The sequence below is a fragment of the Macrotis lagotis genome, chromosome 1 (genome assembly GCF_037893015.1).
Source record: "Macrotis lagotis isolate mMagLag1 chromosome 1, bilby.v1.9.chrom.fasta, whole genome shotgun sequence".
NCBI classification, from domain to species: domain Eukaryota; kingdom Metazoa; phylum Chordata; class Mammalia; order Peramelemorphia; family Peramelidae; genus Macrotis; species Macrotis lagotis.
Window position 1 is genome coordinate 681178648 of NC_133658.1, and position 23525 is coordinate 681202172.

The 23525-nt window shown below is 34.2% G+C and overlaps 1 pseudogene; it reads right to left on the reverse strand.

The window, feature by feature from the left end:
* Positions 1-19848, reverse strand: part of LOC141506191 (occludin pseudogene) — a 50729-nt pseudogene extending 30881 nt beyond the window's left edge.
* Positions 19849-23525: the final 3677 nt, after the last annotated feature.

Below are 23525 nucleotides of genomic sequence, written 5' to 3' on the forward strand. Positions count from 1 at the left end.
CTGAAGAAAGAAATATATAGCATGTTATATGAATGAGGCTGACCTCCAACTCCTGAGTTCTATTACTATTCCTACCTCTCTCTAAACCTGGCAATGAGACTAGGAAAGAAAATTGAAGTGAAAAGTTCTGATGTGTTATTTGGTGTTTGAAGGCATTCTCCAGAATATTTGAGTGAATGACTGTTCTGCCACAGAATTATACACAAGGTTTTATTTGTAGTGAAGAGTAAAAATTTGCCACATTAGTTACAATTGCAGCACAGAGGTTTAATGTAATTAAGCTAAGCATCAGAAATATTTTAGCTCTTTTCTGGAATGAAATTCTTCCCTTTAGAGACAGTAATGAAGAGGCTGAGGTTTGGATTTTTTTTTCATATTATCTGAGACCAGATGGTCTGATCCAGCATTTCTCCACCAGGGACTTTCATAGATGCTGAACTAATTTGAGATTGAAAGAGCCCTAGAGTCTTAATAATTCTTAACTTTAATTGGCTGTTTATTGCATTATGTTGTTCTGTTGGAATTTGGGGGGGGGTAACTCAAGAATAATCATACCCTAACAGGAAACGTTAGATATAAATATGTGCAAATAAAAGTAATGGGAAAACACAATTATTTTTGTTCCCCTACTTAAATGTACTTCAAATAATCTATTTCCTTCTTTTAGGATTTTCTCCCTTTTTTGTCTCCCCTTCATATGTGTGCAAGTCAAGTATGATAAGCAAGTAAGAAAGAGTGAAGGTTAAAATGGTTAAACACAAACCTGAAAAAGATCTTGACCTTCCACACATGTCCCTGTTAAAAGCTTTGCTACTTCCTTCTTCAACACATTGTGTCTTAAAAGGGAAAATCATTAAACTGCCTGGCTTTCTCATCCAATGTGTTTAATACCTATATCTCCAAAGTCAACTATAAATCCAAAGATAGAAGTGACTTCAGAGACCATCAGTCAACCCAGTAATTTGACCCAATAATAACAATGGGCTTAAATCTATTAAAAGAAGAAAGTATAAAAAATGATTATATAATTACCTAGCCATGTGGCCTTGGGCAAGCTGCTTAACCCCACTGCCTTGAAAAATCTAAAAAAAATGATTATATTAACACTTTTTATGGTTACAAAAACATTGGGAACAAGGGGGGGTGCCATCAATTTGTGGAAGGATTAAACAAATAATAGTAAATAAATAAAATACAAAGGATTGAATTCAGAAAAAAAAAATCTGAGATTTGTATTATCTGAAGCAGAGTAAATTAAGAAGAAGCAGGAAAATCTATACAATTGATACAATATTGCAAATAAAAGCAACTTGAAAAGACATGAAAACTCTGATCAACTAACCAGGACTGATGACGAAGCATGCTTCACACCTCCTGTCAGAGAGGTAATGGATGGACTAGATAACAGAATTGGATAAGCATTTTCAAACATGGCAAATATGTGGATTTGTATTCTTAAATTATGCTTATTTATTAAAAGGGAGATTTCATTAATTTGGGGAATTAGAAGGGAGATAAAAGGTAGGGACAGAGATTCAAGAAATGAAAGAAAGGAACAGCAAAGAAACTAAAAGAATGTACAGAATAGAACAGGAAATTCAGAAGAGATACACACAAAAAAAAAACAGCTTTGGAACTCCTATGCTGAAATTTTTGTATACTTTAAAAAAAGAAACAAGCTGTTCGTATTATCAATTCTTTAGCTGCTAGCATTCACAATCTTTTTTTCCTTTTCTTTATATATGGATATGTTCATGTTTGTTGGAGTTTGTCAACTTCAGAAAAATTAAATATATTATATATAATGTAGATATACACACGTATACACACATGTATGCACATGCAGACAAACACACATGCTCATACAAACATGTAAATATATGTACATTTACATGTATTATATATATAAATACACACATTTATGTGTGTGTGTACACACACACACACACACACACACACACACACACACAAAACCTAAAAATTAAAGATTTCTTGAGTGAGATCTAGGCTAAAAACAAAAACCTACATGTAGAGATGTGCTGGAGAGAGCTAGGGCTAAAACTTGATTGTTGAATTTTTAATGTGAATATTTACACATTGAAATTTGGCAAATCAGATTTTGATTTATTGGATTTTTTTGTTGTCTAGACTTGAAAAAATGAATCGAAAAATATTAATAAAGCAATTAAACTTAAAAGTGCACCATGAATTCATTATTTTGAAGAGATGATTTTTATTTGCTTATATGGATATATCCTATAATAAGTTGTTCTAATACAAGTGGTCTCAAATTCCCAATACAAGTTCCTTTCCTAGAGAAGATGCCATGCATAGAAATAATAACAATCCAATATGATTTCCCCATAGAAATAATGTTATTCTAGGAGTTCATGTTTCTGACAAAGGATCCTGTGCTTGACTACTTACAGAAATTACTACAACACATCTTATGTACTTAATTACAAATTATATACCCTGTGTAATGTAAAGTTTTCAATCAGGCAAAACAATGTAACAAATCATTATTTATGTATACATACGTACTTTATTTATGAATGCAAAGTAAAGAGGTAATAAATGTTCTGATTTGTTCAACTTTAATATCAGAATGACATTGCTAGCCTAAATCTGGTTCCTCAATTTTATACTTAAGAAAAAAAGAACTAGGAGTATGTTTGCATTTATACCTTAAAGAATATTCCAAGTCTTCCTTAATAATTCTATAAATAGGGGACAGCTAGGTGACAGTGGATAGAGCACCAGTCATGGGGTCAGGAGGACCTGAGTTCAAATCCAGCATCACATTTAATTGCCTAACTGTGTGACCTTGGGCAAATCACTTGACTCTATTGCCTTGCCAAAAAAAAAATTGTATAAATAAATGTTGAAAAAATTCTACTTCCTGAACAACATTTTGCCTAGAAACTTATTCCTCTATGCTAGAGTACTCTATGAAACATTTACCATCATTACAAATTCATTAGTTCAACTTACATTTATCAGTGCCATTTTTCCTACCCTCTTGCTTTTCAATCCTGATAAACTAAAAAATCAAATCAAGATACTGTGCTACCCTTCTGCTAATTTTATAAGAGGCCCAGAATAAAAGTTTTAAAAACAAATATGGGGGGGACAGCTAGGTGGTGTAGTGAATAGAGCACCAGCCCTGGAGCCAGGAGGACCTGAATTCAAATCTGACCTCAGACACTTGATAATTATCTAGCTGTGTGACCTTGGGCAAGTCACTTAACCCCACTGCCTTGTAATAAAAAACAAAAACCAAAACAAATATAAAAACAGGAATATAATTGATTTAATCCACAAAATATTGCTTCTCATATATATGTGTGTACATATCATTTCTTATTCTATGACAAGATATGGACAATGAGATAAAATATATACCTCTTTCTATTTATAAGGGGTGACTTACTTAAACTCATTATCCCCAATACAAATTCTTATATAAAGGAAATAAAAGGAGAAATTTATTTAGGATAGCTAAGCTCATGACAAACTTCACACCATTTTGTAGTACTCTCACCAGAAAAATATTATTTAGTAGAAAAAAGTTTCTTTTTTCAGTTTTAATGAGCCAATAAGAATTATTTATAATTAGCTCATCAGTTTTTTCATTTTTTTAGTTTTCTGTGTACTGACTAGTATTTGATAAATGTTTGTTTAATTAAATGTATAAAATATAAATGGATACTTTAAATACATACTTGGAAATAACATTTTCTTAAGTAGCTTTAACATCATTCAGTCTTCATTAGGTTATCAACTTTCCCTGGTTTAGATATAGAAAAAAAAAGGAAATGGTCCCGCATTTTCTCCAAATCATCCTACTTGCCAAATAAGTGGGGCTTAGATTAATGATATTTTACTACATTAGACTTCTTGCAAGGCTAGCTCAGTTATCTTATTTCAATATTGGCTTCACAATTATTATACATGGACCTTCTGAATAGAATTATTTTTGTAATTACTGTTTACCCCTGATTAACTTATACATGCCTTATAAAAACAAGATTAGTTTGGTGATGTATTATCACATATAGCTATCATTGAAATCGCTAGAAATTTGGGGTATCTAATAAAATAATTGAGAAATGATCACTTTTTCATCTCATAATACAAAATTCCTAACCTAGAGAAAGTTAAGTATGGACTTGAGAGATATGAAGAAGACTGGAGTTGGAAAGAAACACACAGCTAACAATACATGGAGGAAAAATCCCATAAGAAAGTGGATGACAAACAGTGTTTTAGGGGAAGGTGTAAGATCAAAGTGTTTATGTAAATGCATTTTTCAGTATGAACTAAATGGGCAATTTCCTGTAAGACCTTTTATTGGGAGAGGGAAAAGGAAAAAATAAATAAAAAAAAACCCAATTCTAAGTTTTTTGCCTAATAATGGAAAATAAAGCCTTTGATGTTCTTTCCCCCTTTATTAATGAAGTAAAATAATCAAATAGAGGGTCAAAAATGTCCTCATTGATTTTTAAGACATTTCCTTTTGAAAATCTTTAAATTGCCACTCCCTTTCCTTCTGCAAAATGGCATTTCTGTTGAAATAGTATTCTCTAACAATAGAATTTTAGAGGATCTTGATAAAGGATGAGTAATCTATTATGTGAAGGACCACCAAGATCAAGGTTTGGAAAAACAGAAACCCAATACATCAATCTAGAGTTCCTATCATGAGATGAGGTTTTTTTTCCCCCTCCTAAGTTTTCTCTTTTTTTCTAAATCATAAGGCGATTCCAAAGTCAGGGGCATGCTGTGCCTGTCATGATGGTTCATAGATCAAATAAAATCTGCTATTAATCATTTTGTTTGATTTTGGAACTCTATTAATTTCTCAAGAACTGCTTCCTCCAATGAAACTAATAGTCTTTAATCCTATGATCTTTGGGTTTATAAGTTTATTTTCCTTCATCCTGTGGTAGGTTTTAATATTATTGCTTATATAAGAACTTTAAAAAAATACTACATCATTCCACCAATCCAATTCAAAAAAACATTTATTAATCATTCAATCTATATCAGGAATTGTACTAATATTGGACATTCAAATATAACAGATTATATTTGGGTAAAGCATGTATATATGAAGTTTTTGTTTTTGTTTTGTGGTCTGAGTGTTTTTCATATAGAGAACTCCTAGGTGGAAACTCCATCCCTCAAGAAGAATTTGGAGGGAAATGAGATGGGAGAAAGCACTAACAACTCAGGGGATTAAGGAAGATTTAATAAAGGATGTGACACCTAAACTGAACCTAAATTGAAGAAGTCAAGGATTCTGAGACAAGGAGATAAGGAAACAGTATTCTGGTGAATGGCTTGTACAAATGCATCAAGGTGGGATATGGTTCATTAAGTTGAGGGAATAGTTTGAATAGTAGGAGAAAAAAACCGAAAAGAAGTTGAAAGTCAGATTATGGAGAAACATAAATGACAGACTAAAGAGCTTGTATTTTATCCTATAGGCAGGAGGGATCCCCTGGGTATTTCTGAGCAAGGGGATGACATATTCAGACATTAGGAATATTATTTGTTAATTTTGTGAATGAAACATCGGAGAAAGAGAAGAATAGAAATCAAGAGAACAATTAACATTCTATTGCAGTCCCTGAAAGAGATTGTGAGAGCTAGAATTGAATTAGGGTAGTGGCTATATAAGTTAAAAGAAGGTAATATATGCAAGAGATGCTATGGAGGAAGAATTAATCCAAATTTGCCAATTATTTGAATGAGAGGGAGAAGTATGAAAGAGAAGAAGAAATCAAGTTTGACTTGGAGATTATAAAGGTTTGTAAGTGTAAAATACTTCTACCCTCAACAGAAAAGGGAAAATATAGAAAAATGGAAAATATGGAAGTGAAGATATTTACAAATAGTTTGCAGTATAGACAGGAGCAACCAGAAGTGACCTCCAGCAGGCCTTGGCTATTTAAGAAAAAGATTAAGGCTAGATATATAAATTTGGGAGTTATTAATGTAGAAATGACATTTAGACCCATGACAGAAATAAGATCACTTTAAAAAGACTACAGAGAAATAGAAAAGACAATTCAGGACAGAGGTCTGTTAAACAGGCAGAAGATAGATGGTTATTAAATAAGAGGGTGAGAAGCAGTAATTAACAGAAGGAGAATTCAGAGAAAACAGTACCATAGAATACAAAAGGGAAGAGAGACTCTATGAGAAGTGAAAATATTCAGTTACCAGGAGGTCAAGGATGATAAGTAGTGACTTTTAGTAGTCAAGAGAAGGTAAGTAATCTTGAAGAGTCATTTCAGTTTAAGTGAAAAAGTCAGAAGTCATATTTCAAGATGATAGAATTAAGTGGATAGTAAGAAAGTAGAAATATTTGATTCTGTCTAGTTTTCCAGTGAAAGAGGAGAGAAGGATGACAGCTTGAAAGAATTCAAGATAACATAAAGATGTTTTTATGTATATCATACACCTAAATATGTTTGTGATCATTAAGGAATCAGTCGATTGAAAGGTGGGAAAGAAGAAGGAGAAGGAAGAAAGAGAAGCAAGCAATTTATGGGGAAAAATTCAATGGAATTGAGATTATGAATAGAAGAGTTAACTTTGGCAAGGACAAGAAGGAAATTGTATATAATTTGCATTTATTGCTGGGATAATAATTCAGCAAATATTAATAATCCCCAATTTTATTTTTGAGAAGAGTTTTTATTTTTCATTTCCTCCTAAGCTTTGAGATCATTAAGGTAGAGAAGGAAGGGAATAATAATGCTTCTTCTTGAAGCCAGGAACTAAACCCAGAGTTCTGAGATTTCAAAAAAACTAAGTGTAGGGAATAGTTTGAGTAGTGGGAGAAAATACTGAAAAGAAATGAAAGTCAAATTATGGAGAAACTTAAATGACATTTTATCCTATAGGCAGGAGGGATCCCTGGGTATTTCTGAGCAAGGGGATGACACATTCAGACCTTAGGAATAGTATTTGTCAATTTTGTGAATGAAACATTGGAGAAAGAGAAGTGTAGAAATCAAGAGAACAAATAACATTCTATTGTAGCCCACGAAAGAGACTGTGAGAGCTAGAAATGAATGTAGAAATGACGTTTAAACCCATGACAGAAATAAGATCACTAAGAAAAGAGAAATAGAAAAGATAACTAAGGACAGAGGTCTGTTAAATAGTCAGAAGACAGATGGTTATTAAATAAGAGAATGAGAAGCAGTAATTAACAGTAGAAGGGAAAATTCTATGTTTGTCCCTCATTCTCTGAGAAGACCAGTTGATGCCATGACAAGCAAAAGAATTGGATTTGAGTGAGGGGAAACTGCTAAGTCACCAGCCTCACCCCCCCCCCAGATATCTGGACCCTGTGGCTAGATATAAATCAGGGCTACTTGCCCAAGGTCACACAGTGTCAGATTATCTGAGACTGGATTCAAATTCTGTCCCCTTGACACTGCACCAGCTAGCTTCTCGGCAGCTAGGGGGGTATACTGGATAGAGAAATAGCCTTGGAGTCAAGAGGCTCTGGCATTGGAGTCAGGAGAGTTCAAATTCAACCTCAGATACCAGGTACTGAGAAGAAGGAGGTAAGAAAGGATGATCCACCAATGCAATTAGTTTAGAAAATATACCAAACAAAAATTTAAGAACTACTGTTAAGAGATTGATGTCCTGACTGAGGGTACTAGGGAGCAAAGAGAATAGAACACAATACTTGGAAGAAGGAAGACCTGAATTCATAGCTCCTCCCTAGAAATGTGAAGTCCAGCAAGTCACTTTATCTCTCTATAGCTCAGTTTCATATTTATAAAATAGAGTTAAGAATAGCACCTACCTCTCAGGGTTGTTGTGGGAATTAAATGTATGAGTTAACTTATGAAAGTGTTTTGCATACCTAAAGTACTATGGAAATGCTAGCTATTAGTTTAGCTGTATGAATTTTCTCTTTTAAGCTTTGCTTTAGTAAAATTTAATTTCTATATACTGTACTATCACTGTCTTTACTGGCTATCAAGTTGATAAAGTTACTAAAAAGATATAAGAATTTTTCTTTTCATCAATTCAATTTTGAAGTTTCAGAAAATGTTACATAAATGTATAGTATTTATTTTCTGTTTCAGTACAAATTTTAACAACTAAAGAGAATTACATCAGAAGTAAGAAAACACATCAAAGTTTCCACCTAGGGTTTTTATTTTAGGGTAAATACAATATGCCTAGAACATGTTAAACTTTAATTTTAGTAAGAGAAGATGAAGTTCCTTTTTCACTATTTATTTAGTTTTTGAATGTTATTTTATTTATTTTTTCAATTCCATGCCAAGATAGTTTTCATCATTCATCTTTTTGCAAGCTTTTGAGTTTCACATTATTCTACTTCTCTGCACTCCTCTTCTCTCTCTCTATGACCCTATTATTTCTCAAAAAAAAAAAAATAGAACCCTGAACCCTGTAGCTCTGGCAACACTACAAGTATAAATTGTTTTGCAGAGGTGAACAATTAAGAAGGACAAAATTTATCTAATTATACACCTGATTTCAGCCCTAGCTTTTCTTCTCCTCCTACTTTACTGTTATGTTTAATGCTATGTTCCATTTTTAGCCTGTGGGTAAGGGGAAAAGTGTAAAATATACTTAAAGCATCTGTAGGAATGGACAAAAGAATGAATAATAATAGGAAGTGTCTAGATACCATCTGGTATAAACACAGATGTTTGTTTCTTCTAAATGTAAAAACTCTAGCCTCTAAAAAAGAGAAGATTTACAATCACAAGACAGAACTTTAAGAACCTACTTTATAAAGCATGGAGACTCTTCTTTGCCCAACAGTAGCATCCTCCCCAACCCTTTTCATTTCTAATTCCTTAACCTCAACTGCTCCCAAAGGCTATTAAGCATCTTCTGAAGTCAACTGATAGGGATTACTCATGTTGCCTATGAATTAATGACAAATGCACACATCAGAATGCTATCAGAATTCAACTGCCATATTTTGGTTGAATACCCAAAATTTCATATTCTATCCTTCAATCAATGCATCAATTAGTTAACAAGCATTTATTAAGTACCTACTATCAGGAATTGTTCTGAGGCCAAAGACAAAAATGAAACATTTCTTGCTCTCAAGGAACTTACATTCTATTGGACAAAACAATTCTACAGTTAATACAGTGTAAATGGGGGAAAGAGTAGTAACCTCTGAGAAAGTCAAGAAAGGTGTTAAGAGATTTGAGCGAAACTTTGAAGAAATTCAGAGATTCTGAGCATTAGAGTTAAGAAGGGAATATATTCCGGACATGAAACACAGCTTGTTCAAAGACACAGATAAGAAATGGAATATTATATTTAAGAAGAGCAACCAATTTGTGAGGATCATAGAGTATAAGAATACTGTGTAATAAACCTAGAAAAGTAGACTTGAGGCAGATTGTGAAATGTCAGACAGTGGAGATTGCCTTTGATCCTGGAGAGGAAGGGGAGCCACTGAACCTTTTCTGAGAAGGGGAGTGACGAGGTCAGATCTGTTTTGCAGAAATATTACTTTGATAGCTCTGGGAAAGATTGAAAGCAGGAAAACAAGTTAGAAATCTTTAGTTGTAGTCTATTAAAGATTTTATGAGGACATTTAATGTAGAGTCTGTATAAAAAGAGGAAGGGTTAAAGGAGAAGAATGTTATAGCATTAGAATCAACAAAACTTAGCAAATTAGATTCTGGGGATTAAAAAAACAATCAACAGTAAAGAATGACTGCCAGATTTTTAGCTTGATTGATTACAAGAATGATGGTCCCCTCAACAGATATATGGAGAGGTTTTGGAGGGGGAGAGTTCTGTTTTAGACAAATTGAATTTGAATCCTATGGAAATTTTGAAATCCAGTTTGAAATGTCTTATATTCAATTGGTGTGGAATTAGAGGTTCAATGTAAACTGAACTCAGAGAATTAAATAATTTAATGATTTCACAAATATTTGTTGATCAACAATTCCATAAAACATTTATCAATGATGATTTAAGTTATACTGGAAACAAAATTGTAGATAGTTTTTGCCATCCTGCATCTATCATAAATCAAAAACTAATTCTTACCAAAATTATATTCTAATGTAATAAGGTACACACTCCTTGGAACAAAATCAAAGTTGTCCTCTCTCTCTTTCTGGTAGACCACTTGGGAGTTTTGTGGTCTCCTTTGGCCATGTGTGATTCAAGGATAAAAGATCTGCATATAGAGATGACAAAAATTTCCCTTATTGGTTATAGGAAGCATATCAATGTTTTCTCCCTCCTTCCTTTGTATTCCCAAAGCTGGAAAGAATCAACCTAAATGGTACTCCCTCTACATCTACTCTGATGTAGGCTTGTCACCTTCTCCATGAAGCATTCTTTGATTGCCCTCATGTATTAATGTTCTCTTCTCAAATTATTTTAGTTTTTGGGTTTTTTGCAAGGCAGTGGGGTTAAAATGACTTGCCTAAAGTCACACAGCTAGGTAATTATTAAGTGTTTCTGAGGCCAAATTTGAACTCAGGCACTCCTGACTCCAGGGCCTGTGCTATCCAATAAGCCACCTAGCTGCTCCTATGTGCCACCTACCTGCCCACAAATTATTTGTATCTACTTATGTACATGCATGTTATATCCACCTGTAAAAGATAAGCTTCTTGAGGGTGGGGAATATTTCACTTTTGTATTTATATTACCAGAGCATAGCACACAGACCCTTGTCCCCAATAGGTATTGACTAAACATTTGTAAAATATTCAGGGGGTAATAGGGTTTCCTACATAACCCTTTTATCTAGAGTTTATATTTATCTTCATGTTTGGTGAGTCTACCACTTTTGTTGTGTGCATAATTGACTCCTAGAACTGCTGCTTTAGAGACAGCTCCAAAGAACTCAAAATCACAGTGTAGAAAAGTAGGATGGGGAATAAAAAGAGGATAGATTCCACAAAGCACAAGGGTTTCCATTTTTTATAACTGAGATAAACAATTGCAAGTTCCTTGAAGGTAGAGACATCTCAGTTTTTATTTGTATTTGTATCCCCCAAACTTAGCAAAGTACCTAACATATAGTAGGAATTAAATAAATGTTTATTGACTGACCCATAAACTCAATGGATTGTCTATTCAAATGCATGTCACAGTCAACAATAGAAATCCTTAATCCACTTGACCTTTTCTTTGTGGCTTGTCAAGTCAGATTCTTTCAGTGGTTAGAGATCCCTCTCTTGTCTCTGCAGTGTCCTGGGACTTGATGCAATGACATCTATAAATAGAAGCATTCAAAAGACAGCTTTAGTTAATAATAATAATAATGATGATGATGATTTTCTCACTATCCATAGGGAATTTCTCTTCAATTTCAACTTTGTGCTGAATCTCTTTCATCATGGGAAGCTTGGTAATTTAGGTTGTCAGGGCAAAAGAATTCATTTCTAATTTGCCAGCTTCTGGTGATGAACCTCCCTAAATTTATCTAGATTAGGAAAACAGTCCTAGTCTGTTGCCAGGGTCATACTCAAAACTTTTATAAATTGGTAGAATCTATCAGAGCTTATGTACCTCTGGCCTTTAAAAACCAAAGGTCACCTCCACGCTACCATGAAGTATTGAGAGGCCTAAAAAAACATGTTATGAAAATGAAATGCATTAACCAAAAATTGAGAGCCATCAGCCTATAGAAAATATATTTCTAGAATTTTCCTGTACAACAGGTAATTACAATGATTGCATGTGAAATGTATGTTCTACTTCTTTACCTACAAGGGCAGTTTTTAAGGTGTTAATTCATAAAATTTCCTTTAAATTATTTGTAGAACTTTTTAATGAAACTCATAAAGACCCAGTGTTGGCAAGATTGGACATTTGTTTTCTTTAATGTAATGACTCTACTGTTGGATGTGTATTTGTGTGTCCAGGTGGCTTTGTGTTCTAATGGTAGGTTTGAAATACATTCTAAGTAGTACTTTGCTTGGAAGAGAGACCTTATCTTGGTTCTCAGATTGTTCTATTATAATTTCAGTATTAAATAATAGTAAAAAAAACTAACTATATACAAGATAGGTACAAATATTCCATTAGACTTCGTTTCTTTGGGGATTTTCTTTTCCTCTTTGTTTTTGAAAACAATGAACTCAGAATGAAAATGAAGACAATTTTAATTTTATTGGTTTAAATGTTACTTTATAGGGAGGGAATATTGTAAGGCAATTCTTAAAGGAAAATTATAGACTTTCTCTTAGAAGATCATATAATTGCATATGTACTATATTAAGGGGAAATATACAACTTCTACTTTTGGTCATTGAAATGTGGTTAAAGCATAGTTTTATAAACAAAGGTTATGAGAGTTTATGTATACAGAGCTCATCATGCCACAGATCTGCTGGGCTGAATGCATTTTAAGAATTAAAGATATCAAGAGACCAAAGATATGTATGACACACATACATATATACACCTATATACATGCTTATACATGTATCCGTGTTGAATGGTGGTCATTTCTAGCACAGTGTGGGGAAAGAGGGAGAAAGACAATTTAGAATTTAAGATATAACAAAACTTAATTAAATGATTTTTAAGGAGACCTAAACTGTGTGGTTAATTGAACAAGGGCCTTTGCAAATAGAGAAACAGAAAAAAAATATTTTCAGAAGAAAAAAGAAATATAATTAAGTGTCAAAAATAGAACTCAATGTGGCAGGTGGTTGCAAGAGACAGGGTAGTTCCTTTTAAACAAATATTTCAGTAATCCTAGAAATCTAATGAGGTCAGGTCCTTAATTCCAGGCTTTTCAACTAGCCACTGAAGTCTTAAATCAAAGAATAATTTTCTCAAAATTCATAGTGTAACACAGAATGTTCCTCACATTTTGATCTTATTACTCATCATCACTGTGAAAGTAATTTACTACATGGAAAAAGAAAGACACCTAGAATTGTTATCAAAGAGCGTTAAAGAGAGTAAAGCAAAGCAGAGAAGGTAGGCTATGGAATCAAAATACTTGGGTTCAAATCCTATCCTAACTAATTACTACCTGAGTAATGTTGAGCATGTTACTCAATATCCCTATGTCTCAGTTTCCTTATCTATAAAATTAAGGGATTGTACCAAATGGTCCTTTCTTCTTAATGATCATCCTATTTTTAGAAACTCCTTATCTGTAAAATTAATGGATTGTACCAAATGGCCCTTTTTTCCTTAATGATCATCCTACTTTAGATTTGTGTCTACCAAATTTTTCCTTTTTTTTCTTAATGATCATCCTATCACCAGCAATAATTCAGGTGTGTGTGTCTGGCATTGACAAGAGTCAGGTCGAATAGAAATGCCTGACATGAAAGTTTCATGATACAAACTCTATTGCTTTATTTTTGGATACTCAAACTTTTATAATAAAAACTTATCTCAGGAATGACAGATTAAATGAAACCCCACTGCATAGCTTCCTGGATTAAATTTACAATATTTATTCTTAGAAGTCTGCAAACACCTCTTGACACCACAGAATGTCTGAGGTCAGAGTTCACTGGTGAGCTAACATAATTCATTTAATGAGAAAGAATTCATGCAAATCTCTGGTGGCAAAGGTCACCAAAAATATGTGTAAATCATTCTCAGGAGCTGACCTTCAACATCATCCTACTTAAATTTTCCCACATCCTTCTGCATTTGTGCATAATTCTGCAACATTAATTTGCATCTGTTAATACATGCTTTTTTAAGTATTTCCTGTTTTTCATGCTTGTGATTTATATATACCTAAAACTCTTTTAGGAGAGCTATACCATGTCATCTTTACTCGTATATCTTTATTGTTGTCTGAAAAGTGTTCACAATAGGTTTCTGATGAGAGTAGAGCATTACTGACTGTAAGGATATGGCATTACAGAATGAACAATTTAGTTCAGTGTATAAAATGCAATCAATAGAGGCTGTTAAACTCTTGGTATGACCTCAATGTTTGCATTGTAAATCTAATCATTAAGTGATAGAATAATTCTGTTATCCAAGATGCTATACATCAAACAATATTGAAAGATTAAAAAAGTTTGTCTTGAGGACAATCTAAATTGTTTCACCTAGTAAGATTGCACCCTTTTGGAGGTCAGTGGAAGAAAGAAGGAAGAAGATGAGGGAAATAAAAGAATTTTCTGAACTCTTTTTTTCTTTTTTTTAAACTGTATCTTGGCAATAAATTTCCTTCCAATTTGGTTTATTTCCCTCCAAGTCATGACATGATGTCAAAAAATAATATTTAATTTATTAAGATATAATAGGTTCCTTTCTATCCTACTATTCACAAGGACATAAATGTTCTCATTGGAATTTTGTCTTGTTTACTCTGGTCAGACTCCTTCATCTATCTTTATTTCACGTTCTTTTTCCAACTTTCACAACTATCTCTGAACTCAGTTTGTTTCCCTCAAAGTCCTTTTAAAGAATTCAGAAAAAATTAAGGTGAGTTTAGCCAATGAAATTAAAAAAAAGCACAAATCTATGCCTAAAAATGAGATCTCAGACCAGTTGCACAGACATATGGAAGAGATTTAAAAATACTCATTTACAAAGAAATTGCGAAGCAGGAAAAGAACTAAGTAAACAAGCTAAAATGCAGAAAAAAATACATATAAGGAGAGAGAAAAACAATAAACACCAAGTTACAGAAAACATCTGAAATGGCAGTAAAATATTGTTCAAATAGATTGGCAACAAATAACCATAAATGACTGGACTAATTAAGACAGTAACTAGGCTATTGTTTTGGAGATAAGTAACCAGATGTTTTTATGCTTCCATCTTAGGAGAAAGCAGGTGGAGAGCTACCTTAACCAGACAACAATTTTCCTGGGACAACAGATGTAGGCAGTTTTAAAATGAAAAAAAAGTTACTTTCAATTAAATTAGGCAATGCAGCAAATCTGAAAACCCACATTCCTTATTTTTCAAAGAAAAACCTGATGAAACTCTGAAATAGCTTTTTTAAAAAGAAGTTATCAAGTTCCTAAGAAATTCTGGAAGTTTACAACATTACACAATTGGAATTAATCCATTACTTCAATTAAAATGTAAGAAAGGGAGAGATCAACAAAATATTTACCATTAGAAATTAAAGACTTTTAGAAACTTGGTTTACAATTGAAATAACAGTTTGATAATCAACAATGCCTTGAGTAAAGAGTAATTTTTTTATATGTAATTCTACCACTAAACCAATTAAGGAACATAATTAAAATTGATACATAGGAATTTCACTACAATCTTATTGTTCCTTCCCTTCAAAATCGCAGACATTATAGCTTCTATCCAAGTAGGCTTAGTTTCTAAATGTATGTATTATGAAATGATTTCATGAATAAGGCAGTTCCATGACATAAAACCAAGGAACAAAATTACAGCAAGACTATATTCCAACAAAAACTCAGATGTTTAAATTTGAGATTAATTTCTTGTTCAACATCACTTATTGAACAACTACTGAATCCAATGTATTATTTACTTTTCTTTTGGTTTAGGCCTCAAATACTCAAATGGATACATGATATCATCCATTCTGGAATTTCCTCTTCAATAGAGATGGTACTCTATCCACTCATCTATTCTGTGTCTCATCTGTATTCTTCCAAAAATTTTCCATGAGAGGGCCACTCAATATGATAGAGACTTTTCTACCTTTTTCCTAACATTGTAAGGGGAACATTTGGCTATCCACCTTTCATCTTTCATCTTGCCATATGACTTGCCAATCTTTCCTTTCTGTTATAAAATTCATTGATGGGGGGTACTTTAGTCCTATTATCCTTCATAAATTCTGGTTGGTTATATATATATATATATATATATATATATATATATATATATATATATATATATATATATATTGCTACTTGTTCACAGCCACCTGGGTCCACATACTTCAATGAACATTTCCATTGATTTCTATTGATACCTGTTTCATTTATTTAGAGAAAAAAATATTCCCATATTTCAAAGAAAAAGTAGTAGTAGTAGTAGTGGTAGTAGTAGAAGAAAGTAGTAGTAGTAGTAGTAGTGGTAGTGGTAGTAGTAGTAGTAGTAGTAGTAGTAGTAGTAGTAGTAGTAGTAGTAGAAGAAGAAGAAGAAGAAGAAGAAGAAGAAGAAGAAGAAGAAGAAGAAGATGAAGGAAGAAGAAAAAACATTTATATCAAAGGTCTCCAAAGTACTTTACCTATGCTATTTCATTCAATCCTCAAATAACACTGTGACATATATTCTATTATTACCTTTTTCCAGAGGAGAAATTGAAACTTAGCAAAGTTAATGGTAACATGGTTATTGTCTGAGATAGGATTCAGACACAAATATTCCTGAGTCCAACTTCAGTATTTTTTTTTGCAATCCCTAGTTTCCTAATATTGACATTGATAAAATGTTAGTATTGAAAAGATAGACATTTTCTTTAATGGGAAACTTGGAGTATAATTTTTACTATTTCACAAAAAGCAATCTAGTCCTCTCACCTCCTCATTTTCAACTATCTGTTCATCTCACTGTCCAGCTATACTATCTGACCCACATATGCATACTAGTGGACAAGCTCTTTAAGATGTACATTCAGGGGCAGCTAGGTGACACAGTGGATAGAGCACTGGCCTTGGAGTGAGGAGTACCTGGGTTCAGATCTGGCCTCAGACACTTAATAATAATTACCTAGCTGTGTGGCCTTGGGCAAGCCACTAAAACTCCATTTGCCTTGCAAAAACCTAAAAAAAAATATGTACATTCAAATGCATGTTGAAACGTTGGCAATAAACATTCTTCAGCCACTTGGTCCTTCCTATGTGAATTGACAGTTCAGACTTCTTGAAGTTACAAAGGTCCTTGAGGAGAGTATGCAATATTCTGGGACCTGATACAATTAACATCATTTCTTATATAAATAGGAGCATCTGGAGAACCTCACCCTACCATGGGAATCCCCCTCAACCTGGACTCAAAAGGATTTTTTCATTTACATGGTAAGTACATTTGGAGAGCATTTATATCTCTGTTTTATACTTCTCCTATTATTTTTTTCAGATAATCATTGTATAGGGCTTTTTAGGTTATCACATCTTCCAGGAACTCCACAGAGGTGAGTACATTTGGTGAGCATTTATGTCCCTGTTTTATACCTCTCCTGTTATTTATTATAAGATTATCATTGGAGAGGGTTATTTATATTGTCACAGCTTCCAGGGGACTCTTGAAGTAGGGTCTCAACTTTTCTTTATGCCATATACCCCCTTTGACAGTCTGGTGAAGTCTATGTAACTTTTCTATGAATCTTTTGAAAATTAGATGCAATAAGGCACAAATATGTTTTGGAAATTTGAAAGGCAAAGAGAGCTCATTTTCAGTTGTTAGAAACACAAGAATCTTCATAGATTGAGGATTGTTCCCACCAAAGCATAGTATAGAACAAAGAAAGTTTAATACATTTTTTCACATAACAAATCTAATTTTCCTCCCACATAGAAAAATACTTAAAGAATGTTCTCATGTACATCCTAAGTCTTTTTTGTCCAGGCTAAACATCTCTAACTCCTTTAACTGTTCTTCACATGACTCAATATTAAAATCCTTAACCAGCTTAGCTCCTTCCTCAAATGCTGTCCTGCTTACTATGTAAAGGTGATCAGACACTGGTGCAGATATCATCAACTTTGCTAAGATGGAATCATGTATATTGAAAAGATCTGCTTCTAAGAAAGTCCAGTGAGGATAAGAACATGTGAGGACATTCTACATTGTCCAACTACATGGTTGGGAGCAACTTTATTCTATTGGTGGTATAGCCAAAACTCTAGGCATCTTTAAAATGACTTGACTCAGGACCTGAAGGGCATTTTTCCCCCTATATTCCTGCCTTAAGACAAAGAACTCCTTCATTCACACAATGTGGTTAGGGGGAAGGGCATAAAGGCTTTTCCCTACCTCTATTACTCACCCCCTAACCATATGGTCAATAGAAACAGATATGGGTCCTTTACTTTTTTGCTCATTCCTGCCTGTTCTAGGCGAAGAGAACAGAATCTCTGATAAGTGAGATATGGGGATTCAGGAGAGTAGGAATCCAAGCCAGATGTTTCAACCAGCTCTCAGCAGCACCCTTAAGAGCACAGATCTGGCCCCTGGCCAGTCATTCCACTACCAGATATTGAGGTGAGTTTGATGGGACCATATTATAAAGGAATTATGTGGGAACTGAGCTGGGCTGTGAGCCTAATCTACTTCCTTCCCTAGACACTCTGTTAGTATGAAAAGGACTATGCTTCTGAAGTATTGGGGGAAAATTTGTAATTTTGTTCTTGCTATATTTTTGAAATGAATACCCTTTTGTAAAATCTAATCTGGTTTGAAGTAGCTAAATTGAACCCTAGGGTGTTACTCACTGGACTCTTAAAATGGGGTGGAAGTTTAAATCAATGACAGAGGAAAACTTTTTTAAGGTACCTTATCACATTGTTGACTCAAAAGTTTCTTGCAGTTTTCTAAAGTCCCCAGATCTTTTTCAGATGAGCTTCTAATTATAGTTACATCTCCCCCCAACTTGTCAACAGAAGTATGGCATAGTGGATGAGTGTAGTACTTTTCTATTCCCTAGCTTGCATTATTTGTGAAGTTGTTTTTGACTGTTTTCACCAATTACCTTTTATCTTCCTAGCTTCCATTTATATTGTAACCTACTGAAAATTTTCTTGATTCCATTTTTGCCATTAAACATCTTGTTTCCTTTGCTTTACCTTGTCTGTCATCTGTATATATGTTGCTGATAAAAATGCTATATTTTCACAGCATTAAGGACAGGAAAAACCCTTTCCAAATTAATATTAATGACTACACTTTGGGTCTAGTCATTCCAACACTTCTAAATTCACCTCACTATATTGTCTGTCCCACATCTCTTCATTCAGTTTAACCAAATGATATGAGAAACTGCCTCATAATTGCTAAAAATCTGGGTATAGAAATCAAAAGATAGATGTGAGATGATAATAATAATTAATTAATAATAATAAGCATTTAAAGAATCTTAAGGTTAGAATAAGGAGTTTTGTTCAAGTCATCTTATTCTATTTATATCTAATTTAATTCTCCGAAGCCTGGGAAGATATTGTTATTTATTGTCACTATTTTGCAGACAAAGAAACTGAGGCATACAGAGATTAAATGACTTGTTAAGGGTCACACAACTGTCTGAGGCTGAATTTGAACTCAAGGTTCAATATTCTATTCACTGTGCAAACTATCTGACTCCAGGTGATATTTTGAATTAGAATTGACAGACTTAAAAACTGATTGTACATGGTGGGGTCAGGGATTGAGGAAGAGGAAAGAATTAATTAGGGATGAGTATGAGGTTATAATCCTTTATGACATGGCTTTCAGAACTATAATTTCAAGAAGGTGGTAGGTGATAACATGAAATTGTTCAAAGATGTTGGAAGACTGAGAAGCTATTTGATGGTTATTAAATGTTTACTGGTGATCTCAGAGAGAACAATTTCAATAGCATAGTAGGTCAGTTGAAAGATTGAAATAGGTTAAAAAGTGGGCTAATAGTGTGGAAATGAAATCAAAATGTTTGAAAGTAAAGGTGAGGATGGAGCCAAGAGGGCAGTGTGAAGGCATGATTTCCCTAAAGCTCATTCCCCCCCCCAAACTCCAAAAGCCATCAAATTATGATTCTAACCAAACCTTTGAGGGGAAGAACCCACAGAAAGACTGAGTGATATAATTTACCAGTTCAAGACAAGCTAGAAGTTCCGCAGGAAAGGTGTGTTTACTGGGACCTGGGGGTTGGAAAAAAGCCATGACTGCAACTCAGCCCAGGGATCACAGCAAACAGCTTGAAGGTGCAGTGAGAGAACTCTGCTGCACAAGAGAGCAGGAGCACTGGCCTCAGAACAACCCTGTGGTGAGAACCTGCAGTGGGAATGGGGGAAGCCAGCCTGCAGCATACAGGGGGAGATTGCAGAAATCTCTCTGCTCTCCCTGGGGCAGGATTCTTCTGTTTCCCCACACTCAGATACAGGTTGCAGTCTGGGCTTCTATACCAAGATAGGGGCCCCTCCTCACAGCTCCAGGGTAGAGGGGAGCACCTGTGGTCATTTACATATCAAAGTACAGGCAAGAGAGCATAAGACCTTGAAAGAATAAAGGTCCCAGGGGGGTGTCCCAACCCCCCCCCCCCCCCCCCCCCCGCCAAGTGCCTTAAATTAGTCTTATGCTGAGGAAATGAGCAAACAAAAGAAAAAGAAGAATCTGACTGTAGAAAATTACTTTGGTCCCATGGAAGATTCAGAAGATGACAAAAATTGAAGCTTCTGTATCCAAAACCTCTAAGAGAAATAGAAAATGGTATCAGACTATGGATGAGTTAGAAAAGACTCTGAAAAGCAATTAAGAGAGGTAGAGGTAGAGGAAAAATTGGGAGGAGAAATCAGAGTAATGCAGATAAATCATGAAAACCAATTTAGAGCTTGGTGAAAGAAATACAAAAAAAAATACTGAAGAAAATAATTTGTTAAAACCAGTTTAGGCCAAATGAAAAAAAAGGAAAACAAAAGGCAAATGAGGATAAAAATTCCTTAAAAAAGCAGAATTGGCCAGCTGGAAAAGAAGATAATAAAGCTCTCTGAAGAAAATAATTCCTCAAATATAGAATGGAACTAAAGGAAGCTGATGACTTTACGAAAAATCAGGAAGAAATAAAACTCTTCCAAAAAAGCCAAAAATTAGAAGAAAATGTGTAACAACTCAATGGAAAAAACAACCGACCTCAAAAAGAGATCCAGAAGAAATAATTTAAAAATTATTGGGCTACCTGAAAGTCATGACCAGGAAAAGAAGCTAGACTTCATTTTTCAAGAAATAATACAGCAAAATTGCCCCGAGATCCTAGAAGCAGAGGGTAAAATAAAAATTGAGGGAATTCACCAGTCATCTCCTGAAAGAGATCCCAAAAGAAAAACTTCCAGGTATATTATAGCCAAATTCCAAAACTCTCAGGTCAATGAGAAAATACTAAAAGTTGCCAGAAACAAGCAATTCAACTACCATGGCTCTATAGTCAGGATTACACAGGATCTGGCAGCATCTACATTAAGGGCTTGTCTATCTTACCCTGGAGAAGAAAGAGATGGGATAAGGGACAATGGGGGTAGTAAGGAAAGGGGAAATAGGTGATAGAAGAAAGGGAAGATTGTAGGAGAAATCAGGAATAAATAAAACTCTTCCAAAAAAAGCCAAAAATTAGAAGAAAATGTGTAACATCTCATTGGAATAAAACAACCAACCTTGAAAACAGATTCAGAAGAAATAATTTAAAAATTATTGGGCTACCTGAAAGTCATGACCAGGATGACAAATACAACAAAATTTTGGACATGGCCAGGATGAAAGGAGAGAGAGAGAGAGAGAGAGAGAGAGAGAGAGAGAGAGAGAGAGAGAATAGTATAAATGAGGGTGGAGAGTAAGAGAGTGGGGGTAAATACAGCTTATAATAGCAACAGTGGGAGAAATATTGAAGCAACTTCTCCGATGGACTTATGGTAAAGAAGGTAACTCACCCCAGAGACAGAGCCATTGGAATCTGAACACAGACTGAAGTACATTTTTTTTCTCTCTCTCATTATTCTTGAGGTTTCTCATCTTCTTGGGGGGCAGTAGGTTTATGTTAATTCTTATAATAAGATTATTGTAATAATATAAAATTTAAAAAATTTTTAAAAAAGAAAGTGAAGGGAAGTAGAGAGTAGGAGAGTTGAAGGATGCTCTGCTTTAGGAGATGAGAAACCTGAGTGTATGATGAGTAGGCAGAGAAGAAGGAGCCAGTGAAGAAGAGAAAATAAAACCATACGAGAGAGATGAACTTATTATTGTTGAAAGGGATAGAAGAGGTTAGGGAAGGAGAAAGACAAAGTCAAGAGCACAGGTGAGAGATACACACATTGGTTGATCTTAGCTAAGTATTTCATTTTCTTTAATACTGGTGCAGGAAAAGTTTCCAGAGGATGTCTCTGATGAATGATTCCAGCTACATTTCAATCCTTACAGTCTTCCTTTCACTAAGAAATTTTTCTTCTCTTTTAAATAAATGCATTTATTTTTCCAACTGCATGCAAAGATATATTTAAAAAATCGTTTTTATAAGGGGAAAAACATAAAATGAGTTTTAAAAATTGAAAATAGAATTCTTTTGTCAGCATACAGACTCCATAGTTCCTTCACTGGATGTGGATGGTATTTTCCATCACAAGTCTTTGGAAATATCTTTGATAATTTTACTGCTGAGAAGAGTAAGTCTATCATAGGTGATCATCATGTAGTGTTGCTGTTAATGACAATGTTATGGTTCTGTGTACTTCACTCAGCATCTGTTTATGCAAGTCTTTCCAGGCTTTTCTATAGTTCAGCTGCTCATGATTTCCTTTTCTTTTAAAATTTTTTTCCACATTGCTACAATAGTCATGTTGTAAAAGTAAACATACCCTCCCCCCCACAAAGAAAGAGAAGCTTCAAGAAAAATAAAGTAATAGAGTAAAAAGTGTGCCTCAGTCCTAATTCAGATCTCATCAACTCTGTCTTTGGGATGGATAGCATTTTTTATCATAAGTCCATCAGAGAAATTACTTCAATATTTTTTTCCCACAGTTGCTATAGCTACCTGCATTCTTCTCCATCATATTCATCCCCACTCCCATTTATACTATTATCTCTCTTTTCACCCTGTTCCTCCTCAAAAGTGTGTTGTATCTGACTACCCTCTTCTACAATCTTCCCTCTCTTCTATCCCCTAAACTTCTCCCTCCCCTCACTCTCCCTTTTCTCCCATTCCTATTTTCTTCTAGGGTAAGACAGATTTCTATACCCAATTGAGTCTGTCTGTTATTTCCTCTCTGAGTCACTTCTAATGAGAGTGAAAGTTCACTCCTTCCCCCTCACCTTCTACTACACTGCAAAAGCTTTTTCTTGCTTTTATATGTGAAATACATTAGCTCATTGTATCTTTCCTTTCCATTTCTACCAATACATTCCTTTCTTGGCCATTAACTCCAACTTTATACTATGTTATATCATTATATTCAGCTCCTTCCTGTGCTTTGTCTATAGATGCTCCTTCTAACTGCCCTAATAAACGAGAAGATTCATATTAGTATTTATCAGCATCATCTTCTCATGAAGGAATACAAGTTGTTCAACATCATTAAGTCCCTCATGATTTCCCTTCCCATCCACCCCCTCTATGCTTCACCTGAGTCCTGTATTTGAAGATCAAACTTTCTGTTTAGCTCTGGTCATTTCAACAGGAAAGTTTGAAAGTCTACTATTTCATTGAAGGTTCTTTTCCCTTTAAAGATGATGTTCAGTTTTGCTGGGTAGATGATTCTTGATTGTAATCCAAGCTCTTTTGCCTTCTAGAATATCATATCCCAAAACCCTATAAGCCCTAAATGTAGACACTGCTAAACCTTGTGTTATTCTGATTC